This window comes from Dipteris shenzhenensis, chromosome 1, assembly GCF_047967505.1.
Source record: "Dipteris shenzhenensis isolate YYH24624 ecotype China chromosome 1, Dip_SZ_1.0, whole genome shotgun sequence".
In the NCBI taxonomy this organism is placed as follows: Eukaryota; Viridiplantae; Streptophyta; class Polypodiopsida; order Gleicheniales; family Dipteridaceae; genus Dipteris; species Dipteris shenzhenensis.
Genome location: NC_141596.1, coordinates 26,363,275 through 26,380,092, shown reverse-complemented (window position 1 = coordinate 26,380,092; position 16,818 = coordinate 26,363,275).

Here is a 16,818-nt window from a genome sequence, read left to right as displayed (position 1 = left end):
TCGTGATTCGGCAAATTTGGCATGACCAAGCTCTTAGAGCCTCTCCCCTTGTTAGCAGTGGCCCTCACCCTACACCCATGCAAATTGAGGCTGGCTCACCCAAGCTCCATCGCAATCAAATGCTAACCCAAAGTTTATGAAATGTAACCCAATTCCGCAAGGCCTTGATTGATGTTAAAGCCAAAACGCTCGACTCAGCAATCCCCTCATCTCCAGCAATGCATGAGGAGCTACTCTTAGAGCACCTCCCCACACATGCTAGTAGAGCTAGCAGCCACCTGCTAAAACTCAGTGTAACCAAGAACCTGGTCCCAAACTGCCTCGCGTGCTACAAGTGTCTCAGGGGACGCCATCTCTACCTGAAACAACTGCCGATAGAAAGCTATGGTCATCTCAGTGCATTTGTCCCGCAACCCCTAGAGTTGTGTCCCTACTGAATGGGGCCCGGTAGTATGAAAGAACTGCCTAGTCATCTTGTCCCCCTACTGGACCCATCTAGCCCAGGACAAGTGATACAAAAACTCAACCCTATGAACCTCCGTATCCTGTAAGATGAGTCTCGCAACCTCATGATGGCCCCGAAGCCACTGAGATTCCAGGTTGCACTCCTTGAGTCTTTTGATGGAGGCTAGATCCCGCCTTAGAGCTCTCTCCCGCTCCCGAATAGCATGTCTCCGTCGCAAGGCTTGGGGCTGAAGCTCCTCACTGCTCCTCTGGATCACCTCTACAACCTAACCCGTGCATCCCTCAACTGGCACGTGAACCAGCGGCGGCTGCCATATCAAACCCATCGCCTGCTGAACCTCCTTCTCCTCTAAGAGGCTATCAGGGATGTGGATCCACTTCTGGGGAAGTCTAGTGCGGGGCTACTCTAGGAAAAGTATCGCTGAGAAGTGATCTGACATGGTGGTAACTACTAAGATGCTGGCAGAACCACTCCTGTGCAATGCCTTGTCCCCTACGTATAATCTGTCTAGATGCTCCATCAGCCCATCCTGTCTTCGCCAGCCAAAAGAAAACTGCAGGGCTACTTGAGCCCCTTGTGAACTTTGCCTCTCGCGAAGGGGGAAGCAAAAAACAAGGCTCGCTTGTGAGTGGGAGCTTGTTCCAAAAAAACTTCCTTTTGCGACTTCGACAGGGGTTTGAAGGCGAACAGTCCATATTTGTCCATCGGCATACCAGAGCGGCGACTGGCTCCACGCCTACCTTTCGTGCCCACTACAACATAAAAGAGACGTCCACCTCAAACATCTTAGCACACTTCTGGAGTGGCCAATAGTGTGACTGATCAAGCTTTCATAGGGTGGTGGCTATTAAACTACCGAAGCTTGTTTTTTTAAGAGTGTTGCAATGCTAGCCCAACAACTCCATTTCAAGTTTTGCTAGCGTAGCATTCTAATCCCCAAGTGCTCTGATTGGTCCATAGACATTGATCGCCTTATGGTGGGCTGAAAGAACCTGCAAAATCCTTGTCATGCCATCATTAATCACAGTCTACAACAACTGCACAAGCCTTCATGGGAACGTATCTTTTGCAATGCTAGCAGAGCATCCAATTGCTTTAGTTCCAGCATTGGCAAGAGCATGGGGAGATTCTCGTAGAGGTCATTCCCACAATTTGCCATCCAAGCATATATGCCAAAAAATGCCTACGTTTGCTTCAAAGCCTTGAGAGCAATGCTTGGTCCATCTTTTCTCTCACCAGGCTCTCACCCATCTTTGGCTCCCTCCATAATTTTAGTGGCCATTTCCACCTACTACTTCCTAATGCCAACATATGTGATCTTTTGTGGGAGGTGATGAGAAATAGTTCCATGAATTGCCCGCTCCCTCCTCCTCGCCCATCTCTAATAAAAAAACCTGCACAATAGGCCCAACATAAACACAAAGGACTACAATATGATTGGTTGCATCAAGATGCGATGAAAGGGCCCCTAAATGCTGACTTAAAGATCATCTTGTCTTCTGCAAGGGTTACAATGCCACATTGCAACCCCTTGACTATACGGGTGGCACACGGAAATGCTCTAGGCGTAGAGAAAAAATAACACAAAATGGCATTTTCTACCCAACTGGCAGTGAGTAGGAGCAAGTTGTTAGGCTTGGACACAAGAGCTCCCATTAACATCATGAAAATGAACAAAATAAGCTTGGTCATTAGGAATCCATCATTTTTGCTATGTTGGAGATAACTGATGATGCGAAGTCAAACCTTCAATCCAACTACAAATGTCTTAAAAATTTTAGGACGTTTCCTTTCTAGTGTTCTATTCTCACGTAGACGTCAATTTTTATAGGATGGGAAATCTTTAGCATCCAGTTGAGCATCGTGGGAATGTGCTCTAAGCCGTTGAATTTCACCTCACCATGGATGTAGCAAAACCATAACCCCATCCCATCTAGGGGATAAAGTGTCAAGGTGACATGGAAGAAGAGTTGAAAACTATGTACCTAATGGTCTAAGGGTTAGTCCGACCCTTGTCATCATCATGCTTTTTAAAACGGCCACCAAAGTTTAAAAGCCTTTCTGGTTAACCTAAATGACAATTTAATCACTAACTTATCCCTATGTTACCAATAGTAAAAAATGCTAACAATACTCTAGCCCATTTTGGTCATTTTAACAAACCAAGATGGTGAAATCACAAGGTGTCTTGCTCACGTCTAGGTTTCTTAGGTGCAAAAATAAAGAGCAAAAGAGATGAGGTTGAAATTTTAATTCCTAAACATGAGATACAGACAATAACAGTAGCTACCCACAACTAAGCCTAAGTAATCATCTAGGATTGAACCATATAAAACCTAAAGATTGCCCCACTAAGAACTATCATCAAACAAGAAGTGGCAATTGAGACTAAGCATCAAAATCAAACTTGCAAAGGCAACCTTCCACCTTGAAATTGAAATGAAAGAAGGACTAGAATGATTATACTTGTAATGATTTGCTAGAAAAAGGGAAGTACTTACATTAAGTCCTGCAATACATCATGTTGCTCACCATGTGTTCTACATGGCATGACATAGAAACAATTAGAGGTCATGTTGAAATTAATGTACCAAAGGACTATAGTAAGAATTGTCTACCTGAAATCATGCCACAAAAGCATGATATTGATCCTCTTATGTTGTTTCCTATTCACCTTGGAATGCAAGAAAACATGTTAGAATTATTACATCTCTAAATCTATGCTCAAGCAAGAACCCAAAATAAACAAAGGTGCATTGCTCTATGAAAGTCTCAAATGTTCTCCTAAAAGCTTTGTACAAATTTATTGTTGTAAGTGCAAGATACTAGGGAGCATAAATAGAATTTTAATGAGATATAGCTCTTTGTGTCATTTCATGATAGATAATTCTAGCATGGAAGAAGTGCTAGCATAATCTACACATGCATTGGATGGCATTTATCCTCTCATTTGTTTTCAGGGTGTTTTCAGGAAAGCTTCTATTTTTAAGATTCATTGCTCTATGATGATTGCTCTATGATTATGTCTGTATTGTGATATTAGAGGAAAAGACGCGTAAACTTACACAATGCATGCACCATCATTTACTAACACATGTTTTGCTCATACATATGCATTTTATTCTCAGGCCATATCCTTTGAGTTAGGTATGTACATCACTTTCTTATTATATACGAGAACTTTTACATGTCATGGTCTCATCGTCCTAGTTGTAACATCCAAATTTAAATCAAATGACAACAACTTGACTTATTATCATTCACACAAACTTCAAGTGCCTTGGGATTGAAAATAGTGAGAGAAATTTTCTTATAGTGAAAAGATATATGCATTGTGTATATTCAATGGGTCTACTTAATTCAAAAATTCATTATCTCTTGACTCAGAAGTTCGATTCATCTCAGATTTTTTGCATTAGGTTTGTAATTTTGAGATCGAATGGACTCTGCAATTTGTTTTGGCATTGCATAACAACAAAACAAGAATTTGCAAAAGTTGTTTCTGAAATTTGTTCCATTAAGGGAAGTTGCCGCACATCACGAGTGGTGTGTTATTTTTAAAATTGCTTCCATGCCAGTGATGCAAAGGGTGAGGAAAAAGCCACAGAACAACAGAGAGAGGTGGCAACATAGCGAGAGCGAGTGGAAGGGAGAGCAGAGTGACAGGAGAAGAGGAAGGCAACAGTGTGAGGGAGAGGCAAGAGAGAGTCGAGTGAGAGAGAGTTGAGAGGGGAGGGATGCTGCATAGGGAGAGAAGGGAAGCTGCAAGTGAGAGGAGGGATGCTGCGTAGGGAGAGGAGGGGAGCTACGAGTGAGATCTGGAGCGGGAGGGAGGGAGTGAAAGTAGTGAGGAGGAAGGGAGGAAGAGAGAGAGCTACTAGGGAGAGGAGAGCTGTGAGGAAGGAAGGGAGAGAGAGAGAGAGAGAGAGAGAGAGAGAGAGAGAGAGAGAGAGAGAGAGAGCTGCATGTGGAAGCGATCGAGGGAGGGAGGGATGCCTACGATGAGTGGAAGGGAGGGAGACAAAGAGAGCTGCCCCACAAAAGGAAGCAAGGGAGGGACGGATGCTGGACAGGAGAGGAACAAGGCGAGCGATAGAGATACGAAGAAAGAGAGAGAGAGAGAGAGAGAGAGAGAGAGAGAGAGAGAGAGGTGGCGATAAGGTGAGGATATACCTAGAGAGGGAAGAACTTTCTAGAGGGAGGAGCCATGTGTCATATCCTCTCCCACCCCAAATACCCTTCCACCCCTCCCCCCTTTCCCCTCTCATGCTAATGGATTTTTTCCTCTCATATGTAAATATCAAAAAGCAAAAAGCAATCTAAATAGTGGTAGTAGTGCAGAAGATAGGTTTAATGCCATCGCTTTAAAAGAAATTTGCATGTTCTAAAGTTTTTTTGAGATTGTGCCATTATGTGATGTAAAATCTCAAATCACAATAGCAAAAGGCAGAATTTAAGGTTAACGCCATCACTTTAAAAGAAATTTGCATGTTCTAATGTTTTTTTGAGATTGTGCCATCATGTGATGTAAAATCTCAAATCACAATAGCAAAAGGCAGAATTTAAGGATGGGCACAAGCAACCCAATTTAGGTCTAATAGTGACGTTTACCAATTAATGGAGTGCAAATTTTGCAACAACAAAATTTGTGTCATTTTTTGGGTGAATTGAAAAATATAGCAAATGTACATTGCAAATGAATGATCAGAGTTTGCAATTGCCTGTCGACAATGTCTCTTGGTATACATAGCTGAGTATACGGAGCACCTTGTAAAATGACTTTTTACCCAAAAAGCAACTACACATGGAAATTCACAAAAGGAGAATCTAATTCTCCAGTATAGCATGGCCTAAAAGGAGGAAGTGCTTCAAAAAAGTACTATTGTCAAAAAAGTACTTACAAAGATAACTTCTAACTAATCAACCAACATGTATATTCAATTTTTTAAAAGAATGACCCTTAACGAATGATTGGGTACCATTATTCCATATGAAAATTTGCTATAGTCTAAAGTGCAAAATGAGACATCATCTACACTCTTTGGAAACAATCATAAATACTTCTCTCTCTCTCTCTCTCTCTCTCTCTCTCTCTCTCTCTCTCATACACTATATAGCACAAACAGTCACCTTTTAAGCATCAAGTGCCAAAAGTAAGTTCTTACAAGAGGTAGCCCAAGAGAACCGTATGTGCATGGATGATGACTAGTCCAATGTCCCATATTCTTAAACACTATGGTATTAGATTTGAATCTCAAACTTCTCACAAGGTAAGGCTTTTTTGAACATATCTACTGCCTGGGCCTCGGAGAAACAATGAATTGGCTAAATAATTCCTTCCTCCACATAATCTCTTTGTTGTTGCTGCAATCTCATTCCATCTTCCTTCAGATTTGTGTTCTACTTGAACTCTTGCTATTTGGTATAAGAGCAAGTCATTGTTTGTTCCCACACCACTTCCTGCACCTCCCCCACCTCCAAGCTACAATTTTGTCATGAAGATCTCAACTTTTATTGTGCGAAATGTGTTTAGTTTGTTGTCTAGAGCTGGGGGCCACTTCTATAGGTGTTCAAGAGCAGGGTGCCTACTTCATGTGCCTCTCCTTGACTAGGCAAGACTGTCTCATGTTAGGCAAAGGCACTCTTGTTGAGCACTCCTCTAGGTAGGGTGACCTGTTTAATTAAGCCGCCAAATTAAGTCATGCATGCTAGCTTGGTGGCCTAACACCCAACCACTACAGTGGTCTGGGTACCTCAATCTTCCCTTAGCCACATGCAATCGAGCCACTGCAAATGGCTGGAATTAAAAGTCATGCATATCAACTCAATGGCCATTACTCTACTTAATCACATCCAAATGCAGTGGCCAACACTATTTTCTCTGGAGCTCAATCCTTGCTCCCTTCGCTATTTCCTCTCAATGTTACTCCCTTGCAGTCAGACATGTTGAGCTTCATGCACCTTCTATCCCCTCTACACTACAGATCCCTCTAGATACACTGAGTTCCAACCATCTAGCTCTTCCCCTAATCTTGAAATCATGACACAGTGAGTTCAAAAACTCACCATAGCTCCTCCTCTAATCTTGAAATTAGGACACACATTGAGTTCCAAAATAACCATCTAACGACTCCCTCATCTTGAAATTTCCCTCTACACACCTCCTCACCAAGGCTTCAAAAATATCGATCCAAGATGCTTCAATATAGTTCCCTTATCAACTTCAGCAACATCATGAAGTAAACATGAAGGAGGGATATTTATCTGTTAGATTCAAAGATTTTCACATCGGCAAGGTCTTGATTGTGAGCAGGTGCTCAGCATCCTTAGAGGCAATTTGCAAGTTGGCTACTTCGATAATGCACAAAAGAAAAAGGGTTCATAGATTTATTACCCAATGCTCATATAGTAGATATAGTGGAGCCATGACTTTACCTGTTCAAAAGACATTTAGGTTGTTTGGAAGGAGATAAATCAATCCTTTCCTTATATGAGAGGTGAATTTTTTGGGAAGCTAAGAAGTAGTAGAGCATCGACATGGATGTCCAATCTCTTTCTCAAAGGTGGTCTCCAAGACCATGCTAAACAACTTGAAGAATGTGATGGAGGGCAAATCCAAATTGTCATCTTAGGCCATCATAGTTGGAGCATACTTGCTGAGCTAAACCTCCTTAGCATGCGTGCATGCGCGTGTGTGTGTGTCTAGTCTTTGTGTGTGTGTGTGTGCGTGCGTGCACGCATGCGCGTGCCCTCCCTATCCCTGGGAATACAACAAATAATGCACTGTCATGTCCCATACCAAGTAGAGTCAAAAGGCAAGAAGTACTAATTTGACATCTAGCAAAATCATTGGAAGAGATGAGTCAATAAACAACTTCTTGATTTTGTGATATTGAAAAACATTATCCCAAAATAGTTTAATGAGTCTTGATGAGTCAAACCATGTCATCTAAGGATGTGAGGCTATATAAATAATAGGTGAATAATTTTGGACTTTTTCTTTGTTTTTCTATAAAGACCTATATAATGAAATTGTATTGTGCATATGATTGTGCTTTGACCTTTCATGATATTTTGGATTCTTTGCCAATGTAATGGCACTCTAGTTATCACAAAAGAGCATGGCAACAACATCTTGTACTACACCCAGATGCTCTAAGAGCCTTCAAGTCCATATTGCTTCACACACATGCACACACACTATGCAAAAGATATATACTTAGCCTCTACTAGAAGCAAGTCACAAGTGTAGACAATGCCGCCGTGTCTTGCTTCTTGCTAGACCAAGATACAAAATGAGCATTCAGCATGAAGGTGTATCCTAAAATAAACTTGTGTTTGGGGTCACCTCGCTAATTTGCATCATAAATTGGCTATCCCATTAAGGTATCTAAAATTTCGCTTCACCCCAATCCAATGGTGGACATACAGCTTTGTCATAAACTAGCTCAACTGATGTACTGTATGATAAATATCAAGCCCTGTTATCAAGTGGATGAGCTTACCAATGCTTGTCGATATAGTATAGGATCTAAAAACTCTACACTCTACAACTTCAACATGTTATTCCCAACCTCAATAGGTGTTCTCTAAGGTATGGCATCCAAATTCCAAACTACTCTAACATAAAGTCAATGTACCTTGTTTGGCTCAATAATATGTCCTCCTCTATTTGTTTTATCTCAACACCCAAAATATAATGCAAGAATCCCAAATCATGCATCTCAAACTGTATGTGAAGATTAACCTTGATGTCCTAATCAGTTTGTTGCTGTTGTCTACTATGACGAGGTCATCCACATAGAGTGCAATAATTGTGAGAGCATCTGCATTTCTCTTCATATACACTTCATGATCAAGTTCACTACTCTTGAACCCTCGTTGTCTGTTATAAGTGTCAATCTACTATACCAAGCCCTTGGGGCTTGCTTGAGACTGTCGTAGAGTGCCTTCTTTAGCTTTCACACTAGGTGCTCTTTGGTTGCTTTATATAAACCTATTCTTGTAGTTGTACAATAAGGAATGTAGAATTTCTTGTGACTACTGCAAATGTCTCCCCATAGTTAATGCCCTCTTGTTGAGCATATCCTTTTTATACTTGTCTACACTCCCATTAGCTTTTTGCTTGACTTTGTAGACCTATTTGTAGCCAATGACATTCTCCCAAGCTTCATTTTTCATAATGCCATTATACTCTCCTTCCATGGCATCAACCAATTTTTTGTCCCTACTAAAGGCCTACATCCTTTGCTTTTTACTGCCTACTTGAAAGTTGACAGGTTCTTTTACTTGAGACACACAGCACCTATAAGCAGTTTGCACTCCTATGGGCTTCATGTCCTTGACAATGCTCTCTGCTTCATCCACTAGCCTCTTTGCCCGCCTTGACATCTACTTGGATGTTGAGGCTTCTTGATTAATGTTAGCATGCCCATAAGATGCATTCTACACCCGATAATTTGTTTGAAGGTCTAGGAGATACTCCCAAATTCCATTGACTGTGCTACATATCATGTCACAAATATTTTGCATTTTGTGAATATCTATGAATCTACATCTCTAGCATTGTCAACCACTAGGTTCTCTACTCCTCCAACTGATTCTACATAACCATGACAACAAGTATCCTTCTTTACGTTATCATTAAGCACCACATCATAGGAACTAAACCTTTTAAGAGTTGTAGGGTCATACAGCTTATAATCTTTATGCTCCTCTCCATATCCAAACAAAATGCATTTCTCACTCTTAGAATCAAACTGACCCCTCTTGTCCTTTGACACATGGGCATTGGAAATTGATCCAAACACTCTACGATTCTAGACATTTGGCATAGGTCCACTCCTCCCTATCGTGTAAAGCAATAGTAGGGACCGGTTCAACAAATAAGCCATTGTGCAAACGGATTCTACCTAAAACTTGTCAAGCATGCCCTTTGTTTGCATCATGCTCCTTGCACACTCAAGAATGATGTGGGTTTTCCTTTATACTACTCCATTTTGTTGCTGTGTTTAGGGAAGGAAAACTCTTTGCATGTTTCCCATTGCTTGCAAAACTTAGTAAACTCTTTGGAGACATATTCTCCCCCATTGTTAGATCTAAGGCATTTATTTTGAATCAAGTAGTATGGGCTTCTACCATATTCATGAACTCTTTGAACTTTGCAAGTAATTCAGACCTTCTCTTCATGGTATAGACAAATATCTTTATGGTATAGTCATCAATAAATGTGTCAAAGAATTTGGTATCACCAAGTGATGGTGTATTTGTCATATACCTTGTAATATTAGTGTGCACCAAGTCTAATGGTCTCTTGATCTTTTGGCTTGACCCTTAGAAAAAGATTCTCTATGATGTTTCCCATAAAGGCATCCTTCAGAAAAATCTCCCTCTTTGATTGAGGGGAGTCCTTTCACAATGTTCTTGCATTCAAGCAACTACATGGATCTGACATTTAATATGTTGATAATGTTGGTGGCATAACTAAGAGTATGATGTGCAACCATGCGTACTCTCTTACCAAGGATTGTACCACCAACTTATAAAAAATGCCATCTCTCAGAGTATGTCCGATGATCTCTTTCTATGTGAACAAGAGCACCTTTGTATCATCAAAGAGAGTTTTGATTTATAATTAACACATTGGATACTTGACAGTAGATTCATGGTAGGATTTGTCACATAAAGAACATTACGAATGAACTTTACCTTCCCATTTGAAAACTGAACTAGCATATGTCACCAAATCCTTTAATTGGAAGTGGATGATTGTCTCCAAGATGAAGATATGGAGATCCCTTGGCTAGATCAAGTGTCTTGAGACTTGAACCCATCTTGTCTTCAACACAACATAGTCCACTATCGACACATCATGGTCAATTGTCTTTGATGCCCTCAATGTTGTTCATAATTTGATGTTCTTGATGAATACGTTGCTACATGAATACGTTGCTACATGACTTATTTGCAACAATCAGCATCCCTGTCCTAGTACAACACATTTTTCATGGTACATCACCACTTTTTGGTACTCTACTTTTATTGCATGTTCCCTCCACTGTTTCTAGACATTGTTGCTAGGTCTAGCCTTTGTCTTGCTATGAAATTTTCTGGCAATGTGACCCATCTTGCCACATTTATGGCATGTGATTGCGCTCCTTATAGATGGCTTCTACTTAGCAAATGACTGCTATCTTTATTGACTTTGATTTCTCTTAATTGTCCAGGCTTGGACTTAGGAATTTTACCATGGTGTGCATTCTTCTTGCCTTTGAGATACATATTGCACATCTTTGCCACCAGTATGTCCTCAACATGGTCATCCCATAATTCTTTTCGTCGATCCTCCTCTTGGATCAATAGGCTTACTATTCATCAGACTTGAAATCTATGCCTCTAGCAATCACTGCAATCCTAAGGCTCTCATAGGATGGGGGTAGACAGTGGAGTATCCATTCAACAAACTTTGGGTCATCCATTACTCTGTCCTTGAGGATCTTCACCTTGTTCAGATGATCCAACAATGCATCACCTTCTTCCATATGAAGATTTACCAATTGTGTCTTTAAAGTAAGATGAGTAACCAATGTCTTCCCCTCGTAAATGGACATCAGTAGAGTCCATACCTCTAGATGTATTTGTCAAATACATCAATTGGGAAAACACTGTATTCTTAAGGCATATTGTGAATACATCCATTGCTTTGGGATTCATCTCATCAAAGGCATCCTTTTGTGCTTGTGGGGCATTCTATGCTAGAGCCAATGCTTTTCCATCACCAACTGCCCACAACTTTTGATTGACAAAGAGATTCTTGATTCTAATTTTCAAATGTGGAAGCTATTCCCATCTCACACTAGGGTGTCCAACACAAGAAAATCTCCCATGGATGTCATCATGGTGATGACTCAAGGACTAACAATTGGATTTTATAATACCAGACCATCGAGTTGTTTAAAATTGCCAATTGAGAAATGCACAATCAAGAACTTGATGTGCTCTTTGTTTTGGTTTAGAAAGCTCTGAATTTGGACTTTTGAGCAAGCGGTTATGCTTCTTTGAAGTTTGATACACGAAAATGTGCACACTACAAGGAAAAGGTGCAAAAAGGGCAGCCAAAACTTGCCCTTTTAGTGTTCTTAAAGGGCATCTGTGATGGTGGCCCTTTCGGACCGCCCTTAATTTAAATGGCGGCCTATGAAAATTTTCCCTTTTTTGGGGTTCTCTATAAGGAAGGGCAGCCAAAGACTACCGCCCTTTTTTGACATTGTTAGAAAAAGGGCGGTTAATTTTTTTTTGCCCTTGTATAAGCATTATTTAAAAAAAAAGGGTAGCTAATGCATGGTGGCAGTTTTTGAATGTTATTAGAAAAAGGGCAACCAAAAATTTCCACCCTTTTGGGACATTGCAAAAACAAGGCTGTTAACATTTTTCTGCCCTTTTTTGGGCATAAAAGGGCAACTAATGCATGAATGCCCTTTTTTGAGCATTAAAAGGAAAAAAATAGCAACCATGCATGGCCATCCTTTTATGAGCATTGAGAAAATAAGAGCGGATATGCGTAGTTTAGAAAAAAGTCAACTCATATGTGGGAATAATTTTTCTCTCAAACTCCAAAAAGTGTGGTCGAGTTGATTGTTTAAAAGAGGTGATGTAAATAATTGTCATTTTTTTAAAGATAGAGGAAAAAAAGAATAACAATTAGACAACCGTCAACATGGTTGTACAAAACAAAAACATGATGCATGATAGATTTCTATGAAGGTATTTCAATGTCAAAAAAGATTTTGAGATGTCAATGTCTAGATTTTAAGATGTCAATGTCAAGTTACATTTCATCATTGTTCAAAGAAATGATATCTGAACGAGAAAGCCATGAAGACATATTGAAAAACTTGCATCGGTCCATTCAATTTCAAATAACAATATACATTACCAACATATTTACACATCCATTTATTGTTTATATCTAGAAATAGGGAAAAAAATCCACGTTCTAGCTATCCTTTTTTTACTATAAGAAACTGCAGTATCTCATGACCACTTACTTAAACTACTCTAAAAAATCTTAGGTATGGAAAATTCTATTTAAAAAACATAGAATAAATGCAATACAATAACTTAAAATCTTAAAAAAAATTAAAGAATGGAAGCATTATATTAAACAGATTCTATCAATAATAATAAATATAAATGACAAAATATTTCATGTCTCATCATGTTAACATATGTGCCATTTTTTACAACTGCTAATGTCCATCTCAAATTCTCTTGGTGCATCTATTATCTTAGAAATCCTTCTTCCATAGACATTCATGATTCTTCCTTTTCACAATACTTTCTATTTATGTAGAATTATATATTCTCTTGAATCAATCTCTCTATATCTAAATGTTCTTGACTCATTATTATCATCTACTTCTATGCAATTCTTTTTTGCAAGGTCAGTTCTTAATGTATGTGGGTTACATTTCGTCCCTTACATAAAGGTCAAGGCACCAAGTTGATGACAAGGAAAATATTTCACATCCAAATCAAAACCAAAGAAATGTTGCTTAATATGGGTTGCACCAATATTAATATTATTTGCATATATTGATGCTAATTCTTTTCTCAACTCACTCACACACCCCTGTGTTTTCTTTAATAGTATATCTATTAAAAATAAAAACTATTTAAAACATATTTACTTTTTGAAATACTCTTTTGAAAACATTCACAAGCATAGAAAGTGTCATATAAAAATATGTAAATATATATTATTTTCATAATTGTTCATTAATGTGCATACAAAAATGAGACAATAGTAGCTTCTCCCCATGTGTCAACCATTGCCATTAGATCTTTTAAGTTTCTACGGTGCCATGAAGGAGATCCAGGAATAGAACTTGGTATTTGAAACTTAAGAATATGTCTAATTATCTCTTGTTTAGATATTCTTGGATCTTGTCGTCTTTGTTGGTCAATATCTCTTTGTAATACTGTAGTTTGAGTAGAATTTGCTATTATAATACGCACTTCATTAGAGAAAGAGTATTATTTGGTGACATCACACTGCAGCATTTTGATAACAAAGAGAATGTTGCAAACACCTTACCAAACCACTTGGCAAAGAGCTTTTTAAGAAGCACCGACAAGCTCTTGGTTTGATTCAGAGGAAGGACATTCCCATTGAAGGGGTGTGATGGAATGTAATGCTCAGTCCTTTGATTCCCTAGAATCCATCTTGAGGGAAGGCCTAGTTCATGATGTTGATCTTGAGGGAAGATGTTGAGGAACCATCTCAACATCATGTGCATAGCACTAACCCAATAGAGTGCTATAAAGGAAAGGGTTAGAGACCCTAAACCTAACCCTAAAAGGATTTGTAGATATTGTACATTTTCAACTAAATCTAGTATATAGCTAGTCATTTGTGGTGTGCTCTCTAGTTGTGCCTTCTCTCCTCATCTCCACTCTTCTTCTCTCCTCTCTTAATTTGGTCAAAAAATGCATGTTCATGGCTTTTGGAGTCTACATCAGTGTGTCTTCTAAATTGCTCTTATAGAAGCATGTTTGATATGATTTCTCACATAGGTGGAACATTCTTGGCGAATATTGTTACGTAAATCTGATCATAATGTTTATCAAGTCAATTAAGTGAAATATAAACCAATCATTATATCTTAAGTTCTTATCTAATAGATGTTAACTAATTTGCAATATTCTTGACGTTGGCTATATATTCTAGATCATCTCAGATAGTCATTAGTATGAATACTTTGCGCTATATTCTTTGCCCTCTATCCGGGCAATCTCGGCCTTTGTCTATCTCTTTAACAAAGACCTCCTATTGTGGCAAGGATGTTTGAAGTCTTTGTCCTTGCCCATTTGTTTGTGAACTCCTGGTATTCTGGATGTGATACTTCCTGCATAAACTCTTGATGGTATCCATAGCTGCACTTTCTTTCTTCTCTTTGAATTTAAAAAATTAATCTTTGTAGCTTTATGAACTATAGAGTGCATGAAGGACATGATTTTCTTCCCATGTGTATCCTCCAAGATTTTGCATGTCTCAGTGATATCATAGTATAACGTATCATTATCCTCTAGCACACTTGCATCTGAATTATCCCCACCACCAAAGCAATGTGTGATACATTATGTGTGTCTACTCTTGTTGCTACATCATGACGATCTACTGCGATGGACACTCTTCTTTGGAGAGCCTTTGGAGAAGGATATCCCGATTGTATGAGAGTAGACGGATGGTTCTGTGATCTGGAACAGGCTCTTGACTGCATGGGAGTAGGTTAGTGGCTCTGTGGACTCTTGACTCCACGAGAGTAGGCTGGCGGCTTTGTCTTCTATTGGGTTGTCTCGACTCCATAAGAGTGACCACAGGTACTGTGGAGTGGATAAGAGTACGTACTCTCGACTCTTGCGGGGAGTTTTGAGTGTTTGTTAACATGTAGTTATATAACTCCTATGGAGAGGGAGGATGCCTCAAAATACTATATAATTCTTGTAAGAATGCATCTCAAGGATCAGGGGAACCTCCTGAAAAACTTCATGGCCACATGATGAACTGCAAATACACAAAAACACAAAGACATTTCGAGTCCTTTTCCTCACATACTTTCCCTTACTTTCAGTCCTCTTCTCTATCAACGTTTGATAGGAAAAGAGGACTGAAAGTAAAGGAAAGCATGTGAGGAAAAAGGGCTTGAGGGAAAGCATGTGTCTTTGTGTATTTGCGTATTATGTATGATCATGTGTATTTATATATATGCCTTTGTGTCTTTGTGTATTTGCAGTTCATCATGTGCTCATGAAGCTTTTCAGTTCACCTAATCCTCGAGATGCATTCTTGCAAGAACTATGTAACATTTTGGGATACCCTCTATCTCCTCTATCTCCACATGAGTTTTGTAACTACATGTCAATAAGATAAACACTCAAAACACCCCACAAGAGTCGAGAGTACAGACTCCTACCCACTCCACACCACCCTTATGGGGTCAAGAAAACCCAATAGAAGATAGAGCCATCAGTCTATTCCCAGGAGTCCCTTCTAGATCACACAATCGTCGCCAGCCTACTCCTCTGCAGTCAGGAACCCCTTCCAAATCACAAAGCCACGTCTACTGCCGTACAATCGAAAGCCCCTTCTCTAGAGGCAAGTGCCCATCGCAGTAGCTCATCACAACGTAACAGTAGGCGTAGTAGCAAGAAGAGTGGTCACAGGATGCATGGCACAGTGCTTTGGTGGTGGCCTGAATGATTCAGATATAGACATGTCAGAGGGAGATGATACATTATACTATGATATCACTAAGATGGGCAACATCTTGGAGGATGCACGAGGGAAGGAAATCATCTCTTTCGTGCGCTTTGTAGTTTATAAGAACTAAAAAGATTGCTTTATGAAATTCAAAGAGAAGAAAGAAAGTGCAGTTGCGGATAATGCAAGAAGTATCCTAATCCAAAATACCAGGAGTTCACTAATAAATGGGCAAGAAAAAAGATTTCAAATGTATTTCAAATGTTCTTGCCAATAAGAGGCCTTTGTAAAGAAGCATGCAAAGGTCAAGATTGTCAGGATAGAGGGTGGACAACTACCAAGGGGCCAACCACACACTGCTCATAAGAGCGAGTGGAAGCAAGTCCTGAAGCCAGCAAAAAAGAATCCCAGTTTGCAGCACAGAGAGGCACAACGGATCCATATGTTTCAGAGCAAGGGGTATTGCATCATGGGAGGTTCAATTTATAAGTATTGATCTCTCAAATTATATTGTGTTTATGTGGTTTATTAGGAGGTTGTTCCTTTGTTCTAACCCCTCTACAAATTGTATCATCTTGTAGCTTGATATTGTGGGCAAATATCCTACTCCTGCCGATACAGTCTATCATCATGGATATGGCAGGGGAGCTACTTGGAGGAAATTATATGACGAGTGGATGATTATTGAGGAGCAATATAGCTGGGCTAATGCAAGTATTTAAGAAATGTTAATGTTATAAATTTATCTTGATTTTATATACATTGATATGTCATGTTGTCTCTCATTTACATGCTCTAGGGATATTAAGAAGGAAGAAGGCGACAAAGGTGGTGGGAGATGGGAGGGATGATGGGGATGCCTCCGATAACATAGAAGTACTGGTAGAAATAATGCTAGCTAGATAATATTCTTTTTTTTGCTTGAAGCCACATGTGGCTTGGCTTTATGCTATATCTATATACAAACACTTTGTTGAAATATGGTGCCATGTGCATATAGATTAGAGGCTAAGGTATGGTATAGAAATGTATTAAAGTAGCCATCCTAGGATGTAGACTATATGATGTGAGGATGTGGATCGAGGACATC